The 20032-nt window shown below is 33.5% G+C and overlaps 1 protein-coding gene across 2 annotated transcripts in view; it reads left to right on the top strand.

The window, feature by feature from the left end:
• Positions 1-10806, top strand: part of SHCBP1 (SHC binding and spindle associated 1) — a 49266-nt gene extending 38460 nt beyond the window's left edge. The window contains exons 14-16 of one of the 2 annotated variants that reach the window (XR_007950915.1): positions 3903-4031; positions 9224-9422; positions 10629-10806. The gene's annotated coding sequence lies outside the window, so the exon portion shown is untranslated. The remainder of the gene's footprint in view (positions 1-3902; positions 4032-9223; positions 9423-10628) is intronic. The other variant, XR_007950916.1, reaches the window with a different exon arrangement.
• Positions 10807-20032: the final 9226 nt, after the last annotated feature.

Genomic DNA, 20032 nt, shown 5'->3' with positions numbered 1-20032 from the left:
TTTGTAAAGATTGGTAAAGTTACATTCATATACCATAACTTACTTAGTCATTCTCCAATTGATGGGCAACCACTGTTTCCAGTTTCTTGCCACTACAAACATTTTTGCACATGTGGGTACTTTTCCTTTTTTTATGATCTCTTTGGGATACAGGCCCAGTGGACACATTGATGGATCAAAGAGTGTGCACAATTTGATAGCCCTTTGGGTACAATTCCAAATTGTTTCTAGAATGGTTGGATCAGTTCACAACAGTGCACATTAAGGGCATTAAAAATATTGATACAGTTGACAAATTTCTTGACACTTGGCTTCTGTGATACTCTTCAATTCTACCTAATTCTTCCATCTCAGTTTCCTTTTCTGCATCATCTATCTCTCCTACATTCTGTGCCTAAGAGACCCTTCCACCAAGTTAGTCCTGTTCTCTCTATATTTTCTCCAGTGATCGTGATTTTACTGTTTTTATCATCATATACATTATATATATATGAAGTTATATGCATATATATATATATATATATGCATATAACTTCCACATTTATATGTCTAGCTCTAATCTCTCTCCAATTGCCTATTGGTTACCTCTATATTGCTATCTCCCAGGCATCTAAATCTCAACATATCCTAAGACGGAACTTATTTCCCTATTTCAAACTTTTGAATCATTTTGGATTGTAACCTTCAAATCATCATTGACATTTCTCTTTAAATCCAGTTGTTAAATCTTTGCTCTTCTTCAAAATAGCTGCTGTAGCATGTCACCTTTGATCTTTCTTCAGGTGTAGGGAAGCCACCAAATATTATGAAGAGAATAAAAACAGGAAAGTAGTTTCTGTCATATGTTACATCATTTCTACCCCTTGGCCACTTGTAATCTTCAGTTACTCCCTATTACTCACTAAATGAGTATGTCCACAGTCAAACTGAAACCTTTTCAAGACCTTGGTTGAAAAAGACTAAAGTCTCCCACTGCATCCAGGGCCATCTCCAGGCCTTCTGATCTATATCTGGCCACTGGATCCAGATGGCTCTGGAGGAGAAAGTGAGTGCTGCCCTTTCTCATTTAAATCTAATTCGTTTGTATATTATGGTATCTCACTTCCCTGATGTCATGGTCCTCTTTGAAGAACAAAGGACTAACACTAACAGTATTTCTAGAATAAAATATAAAATCCTCTGGTTTTTAAAACCCTTCATAACCTGACCTTGTCCTACCTTACCCTTTTCTGAGTAATCTGTAGTCCAATGACACCAGTCTTCTTGCTGTTCCTGGTCTTGGCTTCAGTCCAGTCTTCCTTAATCTTAGCTCCCTTCTTATGTGACCATTCTCAATTTATCTTGTATATATCTCATTTGTACATAGTTTGCATGTTTGCTTTTCCCATTATTATTATTATTATTTGTCTTTGTATTCTTGTTCACAGTGTCTGGCATTTGGTAGGTGCTCAGTAAAATAGGTGACTAATTAGATTGAATAGAAATATTTGTCTGGCAGCTGTATGATTGTGGTTTGGAGGAAGAAGAGATGAGTTGGGGAGTGGGATGAGGATTTTACTGTATTTTTCCTTTAGCTAGTTATGTCAGAACTTGTCAAGAATTTCCAATTTTAATCAATGGTTGACTTTTTATCCTTTCCTAATAACCTTGGTAACTATGATGGCATTGATTTACAAGTTTGTAGACAGCATTTTAAGATCAATGGCAAAGATGATGCACCAAAGATCCACACTTTTAAGAAGAGAAGTGTTAATAGGTTATGTGACAGTTCTTCAACCAATAAATTATACTGTATTAAATATCAATATATTTGAATTTGTTCTACTTTAAAATTAATTTTAGGACAACTGGGATGGAAACTGGAGATTTGTAGCCATGTTTTTGGTTTTAGAAATAAGCTAAAGTGTGATATGATTGGCAGTCTGTTGTCTGTCAGTCACTAAAGATAGAAATCTTTAAAACATAATGCTGGTTTATGAAGTGCTTTGGATTTAGTATTTGAAAGAGGTATATATAAACTGAATTTCATTGTATTTAACCTGTTCTGATATTTATCTGCTTTCCAAATTGCCTCCCAGTTAATATTCTCTTCTCTGAAAATATTCAATTACATCAATCCTTGAGAATGATTAGTCTAACATACTTTCTCTTCTCCCTTCCTGCCATCTCTCTCCCAAAACCAAACCCAAAACAACAAACTTCTAATTCCTCTGCTTCTGTTTCTATTGATACTACTGTCATCTTCACAGTCACCCAAACTTGAAATCTTGGAGTCATTGTTGACTCTTGCCTTTCTTGGACAGCTCCCTTTCCCTTCACACCTCTTCTTCCATTCCAATCTTTTACCAAATCCTGCCAAGACTCCCTGGCAATCTCTTTTACATGCTACTCATCTTCATCAGGTTTGCTGCTATTTTAATTGAGACTTAATCCCCTCAAGTTATGCTATTACCAGAAATCTGATCATTATCCTTGCCTCTCATCCTTTATAATTTTAGTTAGCTACCAAATTAACATTCCTTGAGCCTGGCTTAAAAACCTTAAAGTGATTCCCTATTGCCTATAACATAAAGTGTGGCTAGCTTGGCATTTAAGGCCCTCCTCATTCTGATTCTAGCCTTTCTAGCCTTATTTTATTCCTTTTCCCATAAACTGATTATTAGTTGTTCCTTGGTAGCATGCTACACTTCTGTCTTTTCAATATTTGTAATCTATCTTCACCATGCTTAGACTGTGTACTCTTCACATTATCTATTATCTGCCTGCTGAAATCCTTCAAGGCCAGGCTTGGATACAGATTGACCCTTCCCTGATCCCTATTACCTCCAAAAAAAAGTGATCTTTTTCTTCAACTTTTCTAAACGTGTCTTGTCTGGATTTCTTTTCTGTCCTTAGCACATTCTATTTCATATTGTTCTTATTTGTATATATACAAATTAGACCGAATGTTTCATGAGGTCAGCTGTGCCTCTGAATAGTGACTTCCATATTATTAATGACGTGACAGATTCATTTGAGTGGAACTCAAGCCAAATAAATGACTGGTGTAGTCAGCAGGGTTCTTTACTTTCTTTGTGCCATGAACTTTTTTGACTGGTGAAGTTTATGGGTACTACAGAATAATATTTTTAAATGCATAACTTAAAATTCATAGGATTAAAAAAATCCCAATTATATTGAAATACATTATCCAAATATTAAAAACAAATTAAAAAACCCCTTTGTTCTAATTTATTATCTAGAGGATTTTTCTGTCTACTCTGCCACAGAGAAACATTTCTATTTTTCTGACTTTTCTCCCAGAATTTTCTGCCAAACTACTATTATATCAGATTCATTGGCTATATTGTGTTTTTTCTCCTTATCTCAAGATACAGCATATGGGAACCATGTACTTTTTTATTTGTTTATATAATAAATATACTCCTCATCCATTCTGTCCTACATGTTGTTTGTTCACCACATGTTATTGATGGTTATGGGTAAGGGACTATTGATGCTAACTAAAATAGTCTCTTTCTTTAAGTGAAAAGCTCTGGTATTAGGGAATGCTCTCATGTATCAGAGAAGCACAAACTCGTGGGAAGCCTGATGGATTGAGCATTATTTGTTTGAATTAGTAAGATTCATGTTATAAGCTGAAGTTGATGAAGATGTCCTTTGCGGATGTTCTACAGTATCATACTCAACATCTAATAGTAGCTTTATGATACTGGACGAGTCACTTAACCTCTATTTGTCTTAGTTCTTTCAGTTTTAAGGAGAGGATAATAATAGCACCTCTCTCCCAGAGTTGTGAGGATTAAATGAGATGATATTTGTAAACTGTCTGGCATATAGCTGTTACTTAATATAGTCTTCCCTCTTCCCTCCCCCCTTTCTTTTCTTTCTTCCTTCCCCAGGATTTTGTAAATCAACCCAGATATGACAGAAAAAAGAGAATTACATGATTAGATCCCAAATACGTAAGGATCTTTAAAGGTCTTGTCTTACACCTTTATCTTACAGACGGGAAACTGAGACCCAGAAAGGTAAGTGATTTGCCTAAAATCAGAGTGTCATAAGTGAGAGAGCCAAGATTTGAATCCAGTCCTTTGACTCTAAATACAGCATATCTCCCATTCTCTTTTAGAACAAATTCAAAGAGACTGCTTCATGTTATAGTAGTGACAAAATGAAAAAATAAGAATTTGCATTTTTTTGATTAGTTCCAACTGTTAGCTCAATGTTACTAGGAGTTTCAAAAGTTGATAGAAGGCTGAGTGTGCTCTGGGGAAGCTCATCAACTGTAAAAAACTGAGCATAGTGAAAAACTGTGACCTGTAGCAGGTCATAGTGGTTGTGCTTACAGAAGTGCCAGCCTTGCCACCTTTTACTGATGTCAGTGAAAGGGGAATATAAACTCAATTTTCATGGTCTTTGCAGTGACATTGGAGAAACCAATTGTGTCCTAAAGAAAATTGCACAGAAGTCAGAAGATCTGGATTGGGATTCTCTGTTACTTACTAGCCTCAGTTTCCTTTATAAAGTGAGGGACTTTAGACAAAATGATTTTAAATATGTATTCTGGCTCTAAAGTTCTAGAGTTCTAGGAACTCTTCAATTCTCATGACATTTGGGCAAAAAGGCAGATAAGATTGGTTGACAGTTGTGAGGAAAAAACTATAAAAATTAATGGAGAACAAAAGAACTGGTGCCTTGAAGTACATATCCAGTCTTCATCAGCCTGTGCCTTTTGGGTTGATGTGACTGTCTTTACCACTTTCCTTTATATTAAAAATTCTGTGCTGGGGAAGAATACTTTTCCAATTTATGTTTTATAATAAAAAGGAACCAGCTCAGCTGGGGCCCAGATACACGTTAGAAAAGCTATAGTACTGACCTAATTTATTAAAAAGAAAAGTTGCAGGAATGAAGTTGTCTGAATGAACAATCTGATTTGAGATGCTGCCTCTCAGCCTGACTTCCAAGTTTTTGCTTTTATTAAAAAAAAAAAAGAGTAATTTTGGAGGTTTAGATTTTTAATAAGTGGCAGCAGCTAAAATAGAAGATAAATTAACCATAGCCTCAAGCCTGGAATGATCCAGGTCCAAGGGGAACAGAGAAATGAAATACGGTGAAAATTAATATCTGAAAAGTGAGCTTCTGGACATGATCATCTCTATGAAGCTGCTTCTTGGGTTCAGAATGAGTGCTGATAAAAGGTGCTAGTCCTAGTCAATTCAGTTTATCCAGTGTAAGACTTCCAAATCCATCTAAGGACCAATGTATTTGAAAGTAGATGTTTAGTAATAAGTTGAGAATATGGTTCTCCTTTTAAGAGAGAATATCAGAATTCCCCATTTCTCCAAAAATATATATTTTTAAGAGTTTGGGGGAGGCTTTAGTGAATGCTATGATATTAACTTCTAAAAGTTTAGAATGCTTCCTAAAGGCTTCTGGATTCTCTTGTTACAGATCCTAGTATGTTTTAAATCATTATTCAGAACTTTTTTCCTTCTATTTTTAGTCTGTTGATGCTTTTCAGGATAATAATTTCCCTACAAATTTATTTGGAGTTTCATAAAGAAAAGCTGCCTTTTAATTTTCTACAAGTACATCTTTCTAGCCACAAAGAAGTAAAGTCCCTTATTTCTCCTGTTTTGGACTTCAGCCCTAGTTACTCAATTGAGATGTCTGTTGATAATCCTTTCTAAGCCTTCATCTCCAGTCTGAAGTTTTTGAAGGGGTTAAAGAAAAGGGTATTGTCCAGGCTTGTTAAACTCTGTCTGTTAACATAAAAAGGATTAAGAATTGGGGATCTCTAAAAGAGCCTTCTCCACACTAGCTGCAACCCATCTGATGCTTAATGTTATCTATTTTTTTTTATTCTTTTGACTTAGTTTTGTTGTTTCTCAATTAGCTTCCACTTAGCCAATTCTAATTTTTAAGGTGTTATTTTCCTCAGTGAGATTGTGTACCTTTCCATTTTTCCAATTCTGTTATTTCAGGGGTTGTTTCTATCATTGAAGTTTAGTACCTCTATTACCATATTACTAATTCTTAAGGTATTATTTTCTTCAATATTTTTATGCCTTTTTTTTAAAACCAAGCTGTTAATTCTCTTTCTATAATTTTCTTGCATTTTATTTTATTTCCTGATTTTTTTCTTTATCATTTATTTGATTTTTAAAATCTTTTTTTTTTATCTTTAAAATAACACTGGCAGCACCACCAATAGCACCACTTTTTTTTTTTTTTTTGTTAGCTCCTCCAAGAATTCTTGTAGGCTTGTATGTATGTATGTATGATCAATTTCTAAGAGAAATGATTCATTAAGGATCCCTATTCAAACTCTAATCATATTAGTTCATTATGATTTTATAAGGAGTAAAGATTATTAGTAATTATTTTAGTAATTAGTAATTACTAGTAATACATATTAATCACCTAATAATAGGTATAAGAATAAGTCATCTATTAATCCATATTTTGTATAAATCATAGAGGACTATAGATTCTAATAGAAGGGTCCTATAAATAGGCCTCAAATTTCATTGTAAAAATGTTTATATTTATTTATCAGCTATGGAGCTTTGCAGAACCACAAAAATGCTGACAAAGATATATATCTTCATCCTGTTTCACTCAAATTCCATGATTAAACTAAACATGGATGGTTGCATGATATGGAAAGTTCCCCCTGATATGTTCTTGGAGAGTATATATATATATCCCATATCCTCCTGCCTTATATACATATATATATATATATATATATGTGTGTGTGTGTGTGTAATATATATGCATAGATACACACACACATATATATGTGTATGACTTTTGAAACAGAATATTGTTTTTTTTTCCCCCTCAATTTTTCTTATTTTCATTTTGTTAAGTTTAGGGTTTGTAACCAGCCAGCTAGCCACCCAGCTAATTTTAAAACTTTTGGCAGGGTTAAAATATATATATATTTTGCCTTTTTTTTTTTTAACAAAGAATAACTAAACCATTTTTTCCCCTCCATTTTTCTTACTTTTCATTTTGTTAAGATCAGGGAGATTCAAATGTTCCTTATTTTCAGCCAGTTAGCCACCCAACTAATTTTAAAACTTCCTCTTGGCAGGGTTAAAATAGATTTTTTTTTTTACCTTAAATTCTTTTAACAAAGAATAATTAAGCCATTTTTGTCACCAGTAAAGAAATCTCTTAAATTATTTGAAGGGGAACTTTCCGTGGATCACAACAGGGTGAGGAATTCATCCAGGGAACCCCATGACCAGTTTGGAGGGCTTGAGGGAGTGGTTTCCAAGAAGTCCTCTGATACCACATTGAGGGATCAATAATTCAGGCCAATAACCTCAGGGGAAAGAATAACAGGCCTCCACAGTCATGTGTCAAAACATGTGACCACCCTGGAAAACAATCCCATCTTCTGACCTGAGAAGGAAGTTTTAAAAGAAAATGGGCATAATTTTTGTTGAATGTTTCCTTATGAAGGACCTTCAAGTCCTAGTTGACTCTAGAGATAAAGCCCGGAAATTAAGAATTGGAATTATTAAAGAATTTGCCAAAATAAGTCTCTGAATATTATAATATTATCTATAGAAAAGTCGCCCATATAGGTGGGATGCAGATGGAGAGAAGATTACATCCCATGATTCATAATTGGAGGGAGGGGGAAGGCATCTCTAGCATCTTCAGTTGAAGTACTTCCAAGATGGACTAAACCAAAAGCTGAGTACCTTGAAAATCTTGTCCAATTCTTTAAGGGAAAATTCTGTTCCTTTGAAGAGTGTTACTCCTGATTGATGATACCTGCAGAAAAGATGGGGTCAGGCATAAGAGGAGAAATGAATCCTATAGGACCCTAATTGGGATAGAAGTAGACTCCCTGACAGGGCAAGACTAAAGAAAGAGCTATTAAACTATGCAAAGTTTAGTTTGAGAATATAAAAGGTTGCAGGGGTCCTCAAACTATGGCTGCGGGCCAGATGCAGCGGCTAAGGACGATTATCCCCCTCACCCAGGGCTATGAAGTTTATTTAAAGGCCCACAAAACAAAGTTTTTGTTTTTACTATAGTCCGGCCCTCCAACAGTCTGAGGTACAGTGAACTGGTCCCCTATTTAAAAAGTTTGAGGACCTTTGGTTGGCAAATTAGACTAAAGCAATTTTGTTGTATTGTTAATAAATTACACTTTTTGGATAAGGTACTAAAAGCATTAACATAATTAGGAAATAGAAAAATTCTCTTAGGATCATAGCAGGATCCCAGCCACAAGATAGTTATAAACTCTGTACTTAATAGAGGAAACATGTAAGGTCTTGACTTCACAGTTTAAGCTTGATTTAATGTGTTTCATTATATGTTCTGTGTGCATTTGTTTTGTAAATTATGAAAATACATTTAGGAATAGTGGGTTCCTTACTTCAGATAACCTTATACAGTTAGGAAAATCTGTAAGAGAATGCAAAATAAGTATCTGTTTTGTCTATGTTACTCGTATGTGCTCATAGCTAACAAGTGTTTTACTTACGCCTTTTCTTTTGGTGTGATCAACCAAAATAAACAAGCTATTAAAAAAAAAAAATCAAAAAAAGTCTTAAACAGAGGACAAATCTCTCTTTCTTCTGTTTCCAACACTGGCCATGTTGGAGTATGATGAGTTGAAAGATAAATATGGAATAATTTCCATATGTAAGATTTAAAACTAAGATATAAAAAAAGATTGGAAACCAGATTTCTAAAAAATAATCAAATTTCTTTCATTTCTAAGTTATTAGCAAACACTGTAAAGTTTAATGAAAACAGCAACAAAAAAAATCACAGATCATTTATTCTTTAAAAGGGTCCTTTAAAATGACTAGAGATTGATTTAAAGCTGAAGTTTGCATTTTAAGAACTGTCTTATTAGTCATTAGATATGTTCAGGAGAGATTCAGTGAAATAGGAATGCAGGGAAGTGTTAAATTAAAAAAAAAAACTTAGGAAATAGTATACGAGAAATTAGAGTAAAAATCTTGTGAGCCTAAGTAATTTCACAACTCAGAATTTAAAAAGGAATCATATTTGCCAAGTCTGAAGAAATTTCAGCCAGCCAATCTCTATCTGAAGTTTTGGGGTACTAGTCTGTGAAATTGGTTTTAATTTTAATATAGAATAAAGGTATACTTAAAAACTATACTTAAAGTTGAAATAAATTTATTGCAGAAAGGATTTTTTTATTATTTTGAAGCAGAAAGAAGAAATTTTAGGCTATCTTAAGTAAAGAATAAAAGTTGGCAGAATTGGGGTTCATTTATCCTTTTGTTGTTTACTGCTTTTAAACAACCAACCTGAGGGCACCAAGCAAGTCCTGATTGTAACTCCTATTGAAAGTGAATCCCAAAGTGCTCCCAGAAAAGAAAATTTGTTTTGAAATCACAAAGCAACCGAAAGTAAGTGAAATTTAACGATAATAGTGCAATCAAAATCAGTTATCTAGGTAAATTAGAAATACAATAAAACTTGTATTGAAATCATTTTGGTTAGTGAAAATGAATTTTAATTGTATAAATAAGGCTCTAGTAAATTAGAGAAAGAATCTTGATGTTAGAACTAGACAAGAATATATAAAACAAGAGATAGATATAGAAATGAATTGTGTATGCATATAGAGTGTGCTCAGATTAGAAAAGATCAAATAAAATTGAGCATATGGCTTACTTATAAAGATATAAAAACTGAAATTTTGAGAGGGAAAAGCAGAATTCACAAATTATTTAAAAGACAAAATAAACAGACTTAGTTCTGAGTTATTAGAAAGGAAATAAAACAAAAAAGAGGTATATCCTGAGTCCTTCAAAAAAGTACAATCTCTATTAGATAGTTTTCCAGTAGGGTAATTCCTATTACATTTCTGTCCCATAATTGGACTTTGGCCAATCCCCTTGGACATTGTCAAAATAGCTGGATGAATGCTTTTCCAGTATAGGAGAGGTTAACTTTGAGGAGCTAGATGATTTATTCTCCAAAGTCATCTTCCTTACTCAAATCTGTGACACTTTAACAAGATAAACTTGTGCTGAGTGAATTGTTTTTGATTCTATTTGCCCATCACAAAAAAGAAAATCCAAAAGTACTTAATGAAATTGGTATAAATTGCATTTGTAACCACTAATGAACCAAAATATGGGTTTACTAGAGAAATTAAGCACGTTGAAGAAAGAAAGACTAGTGTTGCATAAGAAAATAAGAACGATTAAGGATGAATAGAACAGTGAAGAAAGTTGGAATCTGTTTACACTGACACTGCATAAATTTAAGGTTTAAAAGTAAAAGATTTTTGAGTTTTGAAAAAAATATTTCAGAGAGAATCTTTTAATTGTTTTGAAAAGACTATTTCAGAGAGAATCTTTTTTAATTGTTGTGTCACAGTATCCTTTTATTGTCCTGCTTCCGTTTCCCTAAATTGTTCTGCTTCAGTTCCTTGAATTGTTCTGCCTCAATTCCCCTCTGGTTGTGACCCCCCTTTCCTTTCTGACCATTAGGACTGAGATAATTAGGTTTGGGAGGCCTGACCATTAGCATTCCATAAGAGTCATAAAACTCCAGAAGTCCTATCTCAGACATCTAATTGGCATCCTCTATTTCTCTCTCTCCAGACTTCCTGTCTCTAGCTGAATACCTCCTTCACTTCCACTTTATCAGAATTTATGGTCCTCACCCCCCAACCTGTCAGAACCGGATTGATGGTCCCTTCCTGGAAATTCCCACTCACCAGTATTCATAGTCCACCCCTTGCCTTTGTCTCCCTGATCACTAGAGCCCAATAAAAATCATTGGAATCTCACATTCGATGCTGAATTCTTTGAGATGAAAGTCTAATTCAGCCCTGGGGGTGGGGGTAGGGGGATGGATTCTGCTCTGCCCCCAGACAACCTCTCCCTCTTAAAAATTCAAATAAAATATTCAAAACTTTATAATCTCTATCTTGACTCAGTTTCTCCAGCATTATATAATAAAGCTTTTTATTTTCAAAACATATGCATGGATAATTGACAACAATGATCCTTGCATAGCTTTGTGTTTCAGATTTTCTCCTTCCCCCAACCCCATCCCCTAGATGGCAAGCAATCCAATATATGTTAAACATGTTAAAGTATATGTTAAATTCAATATGTATAAACATATTTATACAATTCTCTTACTGCACATGAAAAATGAGATAAAAAAAGAAAGTAAATGAGTAAGAAAACAAAATGTAAATGAACAACAACAAAAAGTGAAAATGTTATGTTGTGATCCACCCTTAGTTCCCACAGTCCTCTCTCTGGATGTAGATGACTCTCTTCATCACAAGACCATTGGAACTGGCATCAGTCATCTCATTGTTGGAAAGAGTTAAGTTCATCAAATTGATCATCATATAATATCGATGTTGCCATGTACAATGATCTCCTAGTTCTGCTCATTTCACTTAGCATCAGTTCATGTAAGACTCTCCAGGCCTCTCTGAAATCATCCTCCTGATAATTTCTTACAGAACAATAATATTCCATAACATTCATATATCATAACTTATTCAGTCTTTCCAATTGATGGGCATCCATTCATTTTCCAGTTCCTTGCCACTATAAAAAGGGCTGCCACAAACATTTTTGCACATGTGGGTCCCTTTCCCTCCTTTGAGATCTCTTTGGGATAAAAGCCCAGTAGAAATACTGCTGGATCAAAGGGTACACACAGTTTGATAACTTTTTGAACATAGTTCCAAATTGCTCTCCATAATGGCTGGATCCGTTCACAATTCCACCAACAATGTATTATTGTCCCGATTTTCCCACATATCTTCCAAGATTCCTCCTTGTCTTTTCTTGTCATCTTAGCCAATCTGAAAGGTGTGTAGTGGTATCTCAGAGTTCTTTTAATTTGCATTTCTCTGAACAATAGTGATTTAGAGGACCTTCTCATATGATTAGGAATAGTTTTCATTTCTTCATCTGAAAATTGTTCATATCCTTTGATCATTTATCAGTTGGAGAATGGCTTGAATTCTTATAAATTTGAGTCAATTCTCTATTTTAGAAATGAGGCCTGTATCAGAAACCTTAAATATGAAAATGTTTTCCCAGTTTATTGCTTCCCTTCTGATCTTGTCTGCATTAGTTTTGTTTGTCCAAAACCTTTTTAACTTAATATAATCAAAATTATCTATCTGGTGTTCAATTATGAATTCCAGTTCTTCTTTGAACACAAACTCCTTCTTTCTCCACAGATCTGAGAGGTAAACTATCCTATGTTCTTTCAATTTGCTTATATAATATCACTCTTTATGTCTAAATTATGAACCCATTTAGATCTTATCTTGGTATGTGGTGTTAGATATGGGTCAAGCCCTAATTTCTTCCATATTAGTTTCCAATTTTCCCAGCAGTTTTTGTCAAATAGACAGTTCTTATCCCCAAAGCTGGGGTCTTTGGGGTTAACAAACACTAGATTGATATAATTATTGACTATTTTGTTGTGTGATCCTAATGTATTCCACTGATTGACTACTTTATTCCTTAGCCAATACCAAATGGTTTTGATGACTGCTGCTTTATAATATAGTTTTAGGTTTGGCACAGCTAAATTAGAATTTTTTTTTCATTAATTCCCTTAAAATTCTTGACCTTTTATTCTTCCAGATGAACTTTGTTACTATTTTTTCTAGATCTGTAAATCTTGGGAATTTGATTGGTGTGGCACTAAATAAGTAGATTAATTTAGGTAGTATTGTCATTTTTATTATATTCACTCAGACTAGCCATGAGCACTTGATATTTTCCCAAATGATTAGATCTGACTTTATTTGTATGGAGAGTGTTTTGTAATTGTGTTCATATAGTTCCTGACTTTGGCAGATAGATTCCCAGATATTTTATACTATTGACAGTTATTTTTGAATAGAATTTCTTTTGGTATCTCTTGCTCCGGATTTTGTTGGTAATATAAAAATGCTGATGATTTATGTGGATTTATTTTGCATCCTGCAAGTTTGCTAAAGTTGTGAATTGTTTCTAGTAGTTTTTTAGTTGATTTTCTAGGGTTCTCTAAGTATACCATCATATCATCTGCAAAGAGTAATAATTTGGTTTCCTCATTACCTACTCTAATTCCTTTAATCTCTTCTTCTTCTCTTATTGCCAAAGCTAACATTTCTAATACAATATTGAATAGTAATAGTGATACTGGGTAGCCTTGTTTCACTCCTGAATTTATTGGGAATAGGTCTAGTTTGTCCCCATTACATATGATGTTTGCTGATGATTTTAAATAGATGCTACTGATCATTTTAAAGAAAAGTCCATTTATTCCTATACTTTCTAGTGTTTTTAATAGGAATGGGTTGGATTTTATCAAATCCTTTTTCTGCATCTATTGATAATCATATGATTTTTGTTAGTTTGGTTATTGATACAGTTGATTATGCTAATAGTTTTCCTAATATTGAACCAGCCCTTCATTCCTGGTAAAAATCCTACTTGGTCATAGGGTATTATCCTAGGGGTGACTTTCTGTAATCTTGTTGCTAATTTTATTTAAGATTTTTGTATCAATGTTCATAGGGAAATTGGTCTATAATTTTCCTCTCTGTTTTCACTGTACCTAGTTTAACTATCAGCCACATTTATGTCATAAAATTAATTTGGTAGGTCTCCTTCTTTCCCTATTTTTTCAAATAGTTTATATAATATTGGAATTAAATGTTGTTTCAATGTTTGGTAGAATTCACATGTAAATCCATCTGGCCCTGGAGATTTTTTTCTTAGGGAGTTTGTTAGCTTGTTCTATTTCTTTTTCTAAAATGGGACTATTTAAATAACTTATTTCCTCTTCTGTTAACTTGGGCAATCTATATTTTTGTGGATATTCCTCCATTTCATTTAGATTATCAAATTTATTGACATATGATGGGGCAAAATAACTCCTAATTATTGCTCTAATTTCCTCTTCATTAATGGCGAGTTCTCCCTTTTCATTTTTAAGACTAACAGTTTGATTTTCCTCTTTCCTTTTTCTAATCAAATTAACTAAAGGCTTATCTATTTTGTTGTTTTTTTCATAAAACCAACTGTTAGTTTTATTTATTAATTCAATAGTTTTTTCTTATTTTCAATTTTATTAATCTTCCTTTTATTTTCAGATTTTCAAATTTGTTATTTAATTGAAGATTTTTAATTTGTTCTTTTTCTAGTTTTTTTATTTGTAACCCTAATTCGTTGATGTTTTCTTTCTTTGTTTTATGCAAGTAAGCATCTAGAGATATAAAATTTCCCCTTATAACTGTTTTAGCTGCATCCCACAAATTTTGGTATGTTGTCTTATTATTGTCATTTTCTTGGATGAAATTATTGATTGTGTCTATGCTTTGCTGTTCACCCATTCATTCTTTAGGATTAGATTATTTAATTTCCAATTAACTTTTAGGCTGTATTCTCCTGGCCTTATATTGCATGTGATTTTTATTGCATCATGATCTGAAAAAAATGCATTTACTATTTCTGTCTTTCTGGATTTGATTTTGAGATTTGTATGCCCTAATATATTAGAATCTTAGTGTTAACTCAATGGAATTGATAGAAACAATGCTTATTGGTTTACACATTAGAGTGAATCCTTACAAGGTGTTAAGTCACTAGAATTGATAGAAACAATGTTTACACTTTTGAGAGTTCACACATTGGCTCACACATTGGAGTTCACAAGTACAAGTTAACTTTGTAACTTTGTGAATTCACACCTCCCATAATCCTACTCTCGGAGGAGGAGTCAAACTTTGAGTTTACACATGAGTTAGTGAAGTGAATTCAGTTCGGAAGATTGACAGAGCCAGAAGTCAGTTCGGAAGATTGCCAGGAGTCAGAGTTGAGCTAGAAGCAGAAGCTAGCAGAGGCAAAAGACTAGCAATGAGAGCTTTTGGAACCAAAGAAAGTTAACTGGGCTATTTTGGAAGAGACAATAAAAGACTGTACTTAAATCTCTGGCTGCTTTTGAGGTGATTATTACTTGGAACTGAAATGAAGACTGCCTCCAGAAAACCTCCTTGAGAAACCTGCTCACAGAGAACCATTATATTTTACAAAAGAAGAAGAACATGGTCAATTTTTGTATAAGTTCCATGAACTGATGAGAAAAAAATAAACTCCTTTCTGTCTCCATTCAATTTTCTCCAAAGAGTTATCATACCTAACTTTTTTAAAAAAACATTTTATCTCCTTAACTTATTTCTTATTCATTTTATGGTTCGATTTATCTAGTTCTGAGAGAGCAAGGTTGAGATCCCCAACTAGGATAGTTTTTCTATCTATTTCTTCTTGCATCTCTCAACTTCTCCTCTAGGAATTTGGATGCTATACCATTTGGTGCATATATGTTTAGTATTGATATTGCCTCATTGTCTATGGTATCCTTTAGTAAAATATAGTTTCTTTTCTCATCTCTTTGAATTAGATCTATCTTTGCTTTCACTTGATCTGAGATCAAGATTGCTACCCTTGCTTTTTTTGCTTTACCTAAAGCATAATAGATTCTGCTCCAGCCCTTTACCTTCACTTTGTATGTATCACTATGCTTTAAATGTGTTTCTTGTAAACAATATACTGTAGGATTCTGGCTTTTAATCCGGTCTGCTATTTGCTTCTGTGTTATGTGAGAGTTCATCCCATTCACATTCAGAGTTAAAATAACTAATTCTGTATTTCCTGCCATCTTATTTACCCTAAGTTATGCATTTCTCTTTTCTCTCCCCCTTCCCCTCCTCCCCAGTATTTTGCTTTTGATGACCAGCTCCCTCAACCAGCCCTTCCCCTTTAGAGCCCCTCCCCTTTTTTACACTTTTCCCCTATACTTCTGTTTTCTCTTCTATTAGTCTTTTCCTTTCTTTTCCCCTTTTCCCCTTCCACTTCTCTATAAGGTGAGACTAGTTTCTTTGTGAAACCAAATATGTCTGATATTCTTTCTTTAAGCCAAAACTGATGAGAGTAAGATTCACACAATGCTCATCTACCTCCATTCTTTTCCTCAGTTATAATATGTCTTCTTTGCCTCTTCTTGAGATGTAATTTTTTAAACCTCCTTTTTCCTCTTTTTCTAGTACAATCCTCTTTCCACCTCTAGTTTCTTTTTCATATTATCACAATAAAATCAAATTATACCTGCATTTTCTAAGTATATCCATAACAGAAATATAGTTCTCAAAAGTTTTTTCCCTTTTCCTCTTTTTATGTTTCTCTTGAGTTCTGTGTTTGGAGATCATATTTTTTCAGTTCTGTTCTTTTCATTAGAAATAGGTGAAATTCACCTATATCATTGAATGTCCATCTTCTTTTTTTTATTCCTATTATCTTTCGATAATGCTCATTTTAGCTGGTTAGCTTATTCTTGGCTGTAATCCAAGTTCTTTTGCCTTTCAGAATATCAGATTCCAGGGCCTTTGATCCTTTATGGTGGAAGCTGCTAGGTCCTGGGTATTGTGATTCCTCAGTATTTAAACTGTTTCTTTCTTGCTGCTTACAGTATCGTTTCCTTGGTGCAATAGTTCTGAAATTTAGTCATGATTTTCCTTGGGGATTTAATTTTGGGGTGATCAGTGAATTCTTTCAATGGCTATTTTACCTTCTGATTCTAAAATACCAGGGCAGTTTTCTTTTATGATTTCCTGTAAGATAATGTCTAGGTTCTTTTTATGGCTTTCAGGAAGCCCAATAATCCTTAGATTGTCTCTCTTACATCTATTTTCTAGGTCAGTTGTTTTTCCTAGGAGGTATTTCATATTTTCTTTGATTTTTTTCTTTTTTTTTTTCTTTTTGTTTGATTCTTGAAGTCTTATTGAGTCATTCACTTCCATTTATTCAACTCTAATTTTTAATGTATTATTTTCTTCAGTTACCTTTTTTTAAGCTCTTTTTGTAATTGGTCAGTTGAAGTGTTTTATTCATTGCATTTTTTTTCCATCTCACAAATCTTTTTCATATCTATTTAGTAGGACATTATATGCATTTTCCATTCCTTCTTGCAATGATCTCATTTCCTTTCCCCATTTTTCTTCTAACTTTCTTTTAAGATCCTTTATGCAATTTTCCAAGAAAGCCTTGTAAAATGGGGACCAGTTCATATCTCCCTTTGGAGCTTCATCTGGAGTTGTTTTGTCTTTAGGAACTTCAGCACTTGAGGTTTGTTCTTTCTCTCCATAAAAGCTGTCTATGGTGAGAATTCTTTTTGTTTTGTTTTTTTAATCATTTTTTTTTGAGACTTGAGTTCTGCTCAATGCAAAGGAGTGACAGTTGCTTTAATTTGCCCCTGGTGTTCTTCCAGGGCTCAGTGGTTTACAATTTGCCTTTTTTTAGAAAATCTGCCAAACCACCTGCTTGAATACAGGACAGAGTAGCCTAAGAGGTTCACAGAAGATTCCCAAGTACCTGGAAACTGCAACATTCTGCTTCCCTCTCCCCAAACATCCAACTTCTTGCCTTGGTTTCCCTGTGCTTCAGTCTGGGCTTGACAGACTGTTCCCCTGTCTTTTTGAAACAGACCTGTTCTGAAGTTCTTCCAAGGTATCTTCTAGGAATGTGGTGTACTCCAAATATTTGTGGATTCTTTGACTCCAAAACCAATTTGGAGAGGTTTAATGTACTGTTGGTTTGAGAGGAGGTCAGAGAAGGTCACAGAAAGTCATGTCTGTTCTCCACCATCTTGGCTCTGTCCCCACAATCAAAATAGTTTTAATCCCATTGAAATTAAAAAAAAAATTAGGATGTTTTTTAAAGCAATGTCCTTTAATATTTGCTGCATGTCTTCTTTCTTCAGTTAATATGACTACAAAATAAGATTTCGTAAAATGCATGTTGATTAATTGATTGGTGGGGAAAGGATTATTTATTTGCTCTGATTTAAATAGTCATGCGAAAAGATTGGTGATTCAGAAAATTTAAAGGAATTGGTTTGACTCTTTGGTAACTCAAAGAAATAAAGTAGTCATGGCAAATTGGGAGTATCACCATGATTTTTAAAAAATATAAACTAATTAAAAATAATAAAATCTTATGCAAAATGAAGCTTAGTTATTACCACTAGTCATTATAAATCAAAATTGATTAGGTTGAAAATATTGTAATGGTAGTAAATTAGAAAACCTAATCAGTCCTTGTGTGTATAAAGGGAATAATAAATATTTACACCTATCTCTCAGAGTTGTTGGGAAAAACATAAAGTTATGAAGTGTTAACACTTTTGTGTAGTTTTCAGATCATATAAACTTTACAGGAATACAATTAAATAAAATGCTATCCCATTTATAGGTACCTTTTCTAATTAACATGGAATGTTAAATTGAAAAATTATAGACTAAACATTTTAAAGTATTACTAAAATTAAGCAATTTTCAAGATATAGAAAAAGCCTGACACATGGTAGGCACTATATAAACTACCATGATTAGCATGAAAATGCCAGAGTAATAAGATAAATGACTTTCTATGAATTGAAAGGTATTTAACAAAATTATCATCAACTGATGGATGATGTTTTAAATACAAAAAGGCAAAGAAATGCTGTTAAAGCAAATTTCTTCCTCTTTTCAATCTGAACACTTACATTATGAATGTATCTTTTACATAATGTGTTTTTTAAAACTAGAAAATAATAATAGAATAATAATAATAAAAATAAATGGCTTACTGTTGGGAGAAAAACATGGTAAAATCCTTTTAGGATATCTTTGTGAGGCTTTTTGGAATGAGTCTTGTTGTCATGTGTGTATATATATATGTATATATACATATGTACATATACATATGTATATATACATATATATACATATATATAAATTATAAATGAATATTCATTGTATATGAACTTGTGGTGAAGAAGTAAAAGCAGTAGTATAATGGTAAACAGGTCTCTTGGGTCTGGGTGTGAGATAGGTAAGCCACTGCTCTTCCTCCTCCTTTTTCAGTTCTTAAGGGAAGTCACTGTGGCATATAAAGGACAATAGATTTAATTAAAGCAAGAGTGCTTACTCTAGACATCAATCATCCTAGTAGCAACTTGCATTACAGCCACCTGTCCAACTTATGTAGCTTTAAATCTGTTTGTCTTTCAAGTCATATCCACTGGTGGCCATCTGCTAGTTTGCATCCCTCTCTGAACACTTACAATAAAAAAAAAATTATGATTATACCCAAGTTGGTCCTTGAAATTGTGCCCATGTATAACCCAGTTGTCTACATGGATTTTGCTGGGGCAGTCTCATCTCATTCTCATCCCATTGTATTTCAGACATGGTCTGATGTTCTCCCTTTGATTTTATTTGTAGAGCAAAAGGAGGAAAATGATAATTGTGAACAGGTGAAAAATTCTAGATGAGATTTTGAGGCTAATATATGAAGAAAAATAACAATTATCTTTTCCTAAGCTATAATTAGTGAAATTTTGCAGTTTGAGGGAGAGTCTTTTGGGACTTCAATTTGTTGCTTTTCTAAGCCATAAATCCAGGTATAAATGTCTTAACTCTGCATAAGTCTACTGGTTCATCACTCAAAAGAAATGCCATGTATGCCTTCAGTCTGAGGACTGCCACAGGACAATGTCTGTTCCTGGGAATAGCGAGAGAATGACCTTGAGAAGGTGAAGGTAAGATTTCCCTTTCCTATCCCATATTGATTAAAGACACCTTGTTAATTCAGAGGCTGGTTGTGACTTCTTGTCATCCAGTTGATTACCTATGACACACTGGCTATGTCCCTGCCTTTCTCCTCACACAGCAAATTCTACTGATAAAAGAAAGTGTAAAAGAAGATAAACCTTATTGGTAATTTTTTCATTAATTAATACATATTAGTATAATGAGGGATCATTTAGAATTGTCATTTTAATCACAAATATTAGTAATTATGAAGTCTTAGAGGGGTATTTAGTTTATAAGACAGCACTTTCCCCTTAATGTCCCTATTTTCTTTCTATGGCAAATTTCTATAGTCGTTGCTGGTTATCAATATAAATATAATATTAAATTGTTATTTCATAG

This window comes from Antechinus flavipes, chromosome 2 (genome assembly GCF_016432865.1).
Source record: "Antechinus flavipes isolate AdamAnt ecotype Samford, QLD, Australia chromosome 2, AdamAnt_v2, whole genome shotgun sequence".
NCBI lineage: Eukaryota > Metazoa > Chordata > Mammalia > Dasyuromorphia > Dasyuridae > Antechinus > Antechinus flavipes.
This window is presented reverse-complemented; position numbering and strand designations above follow the sequence as displayed.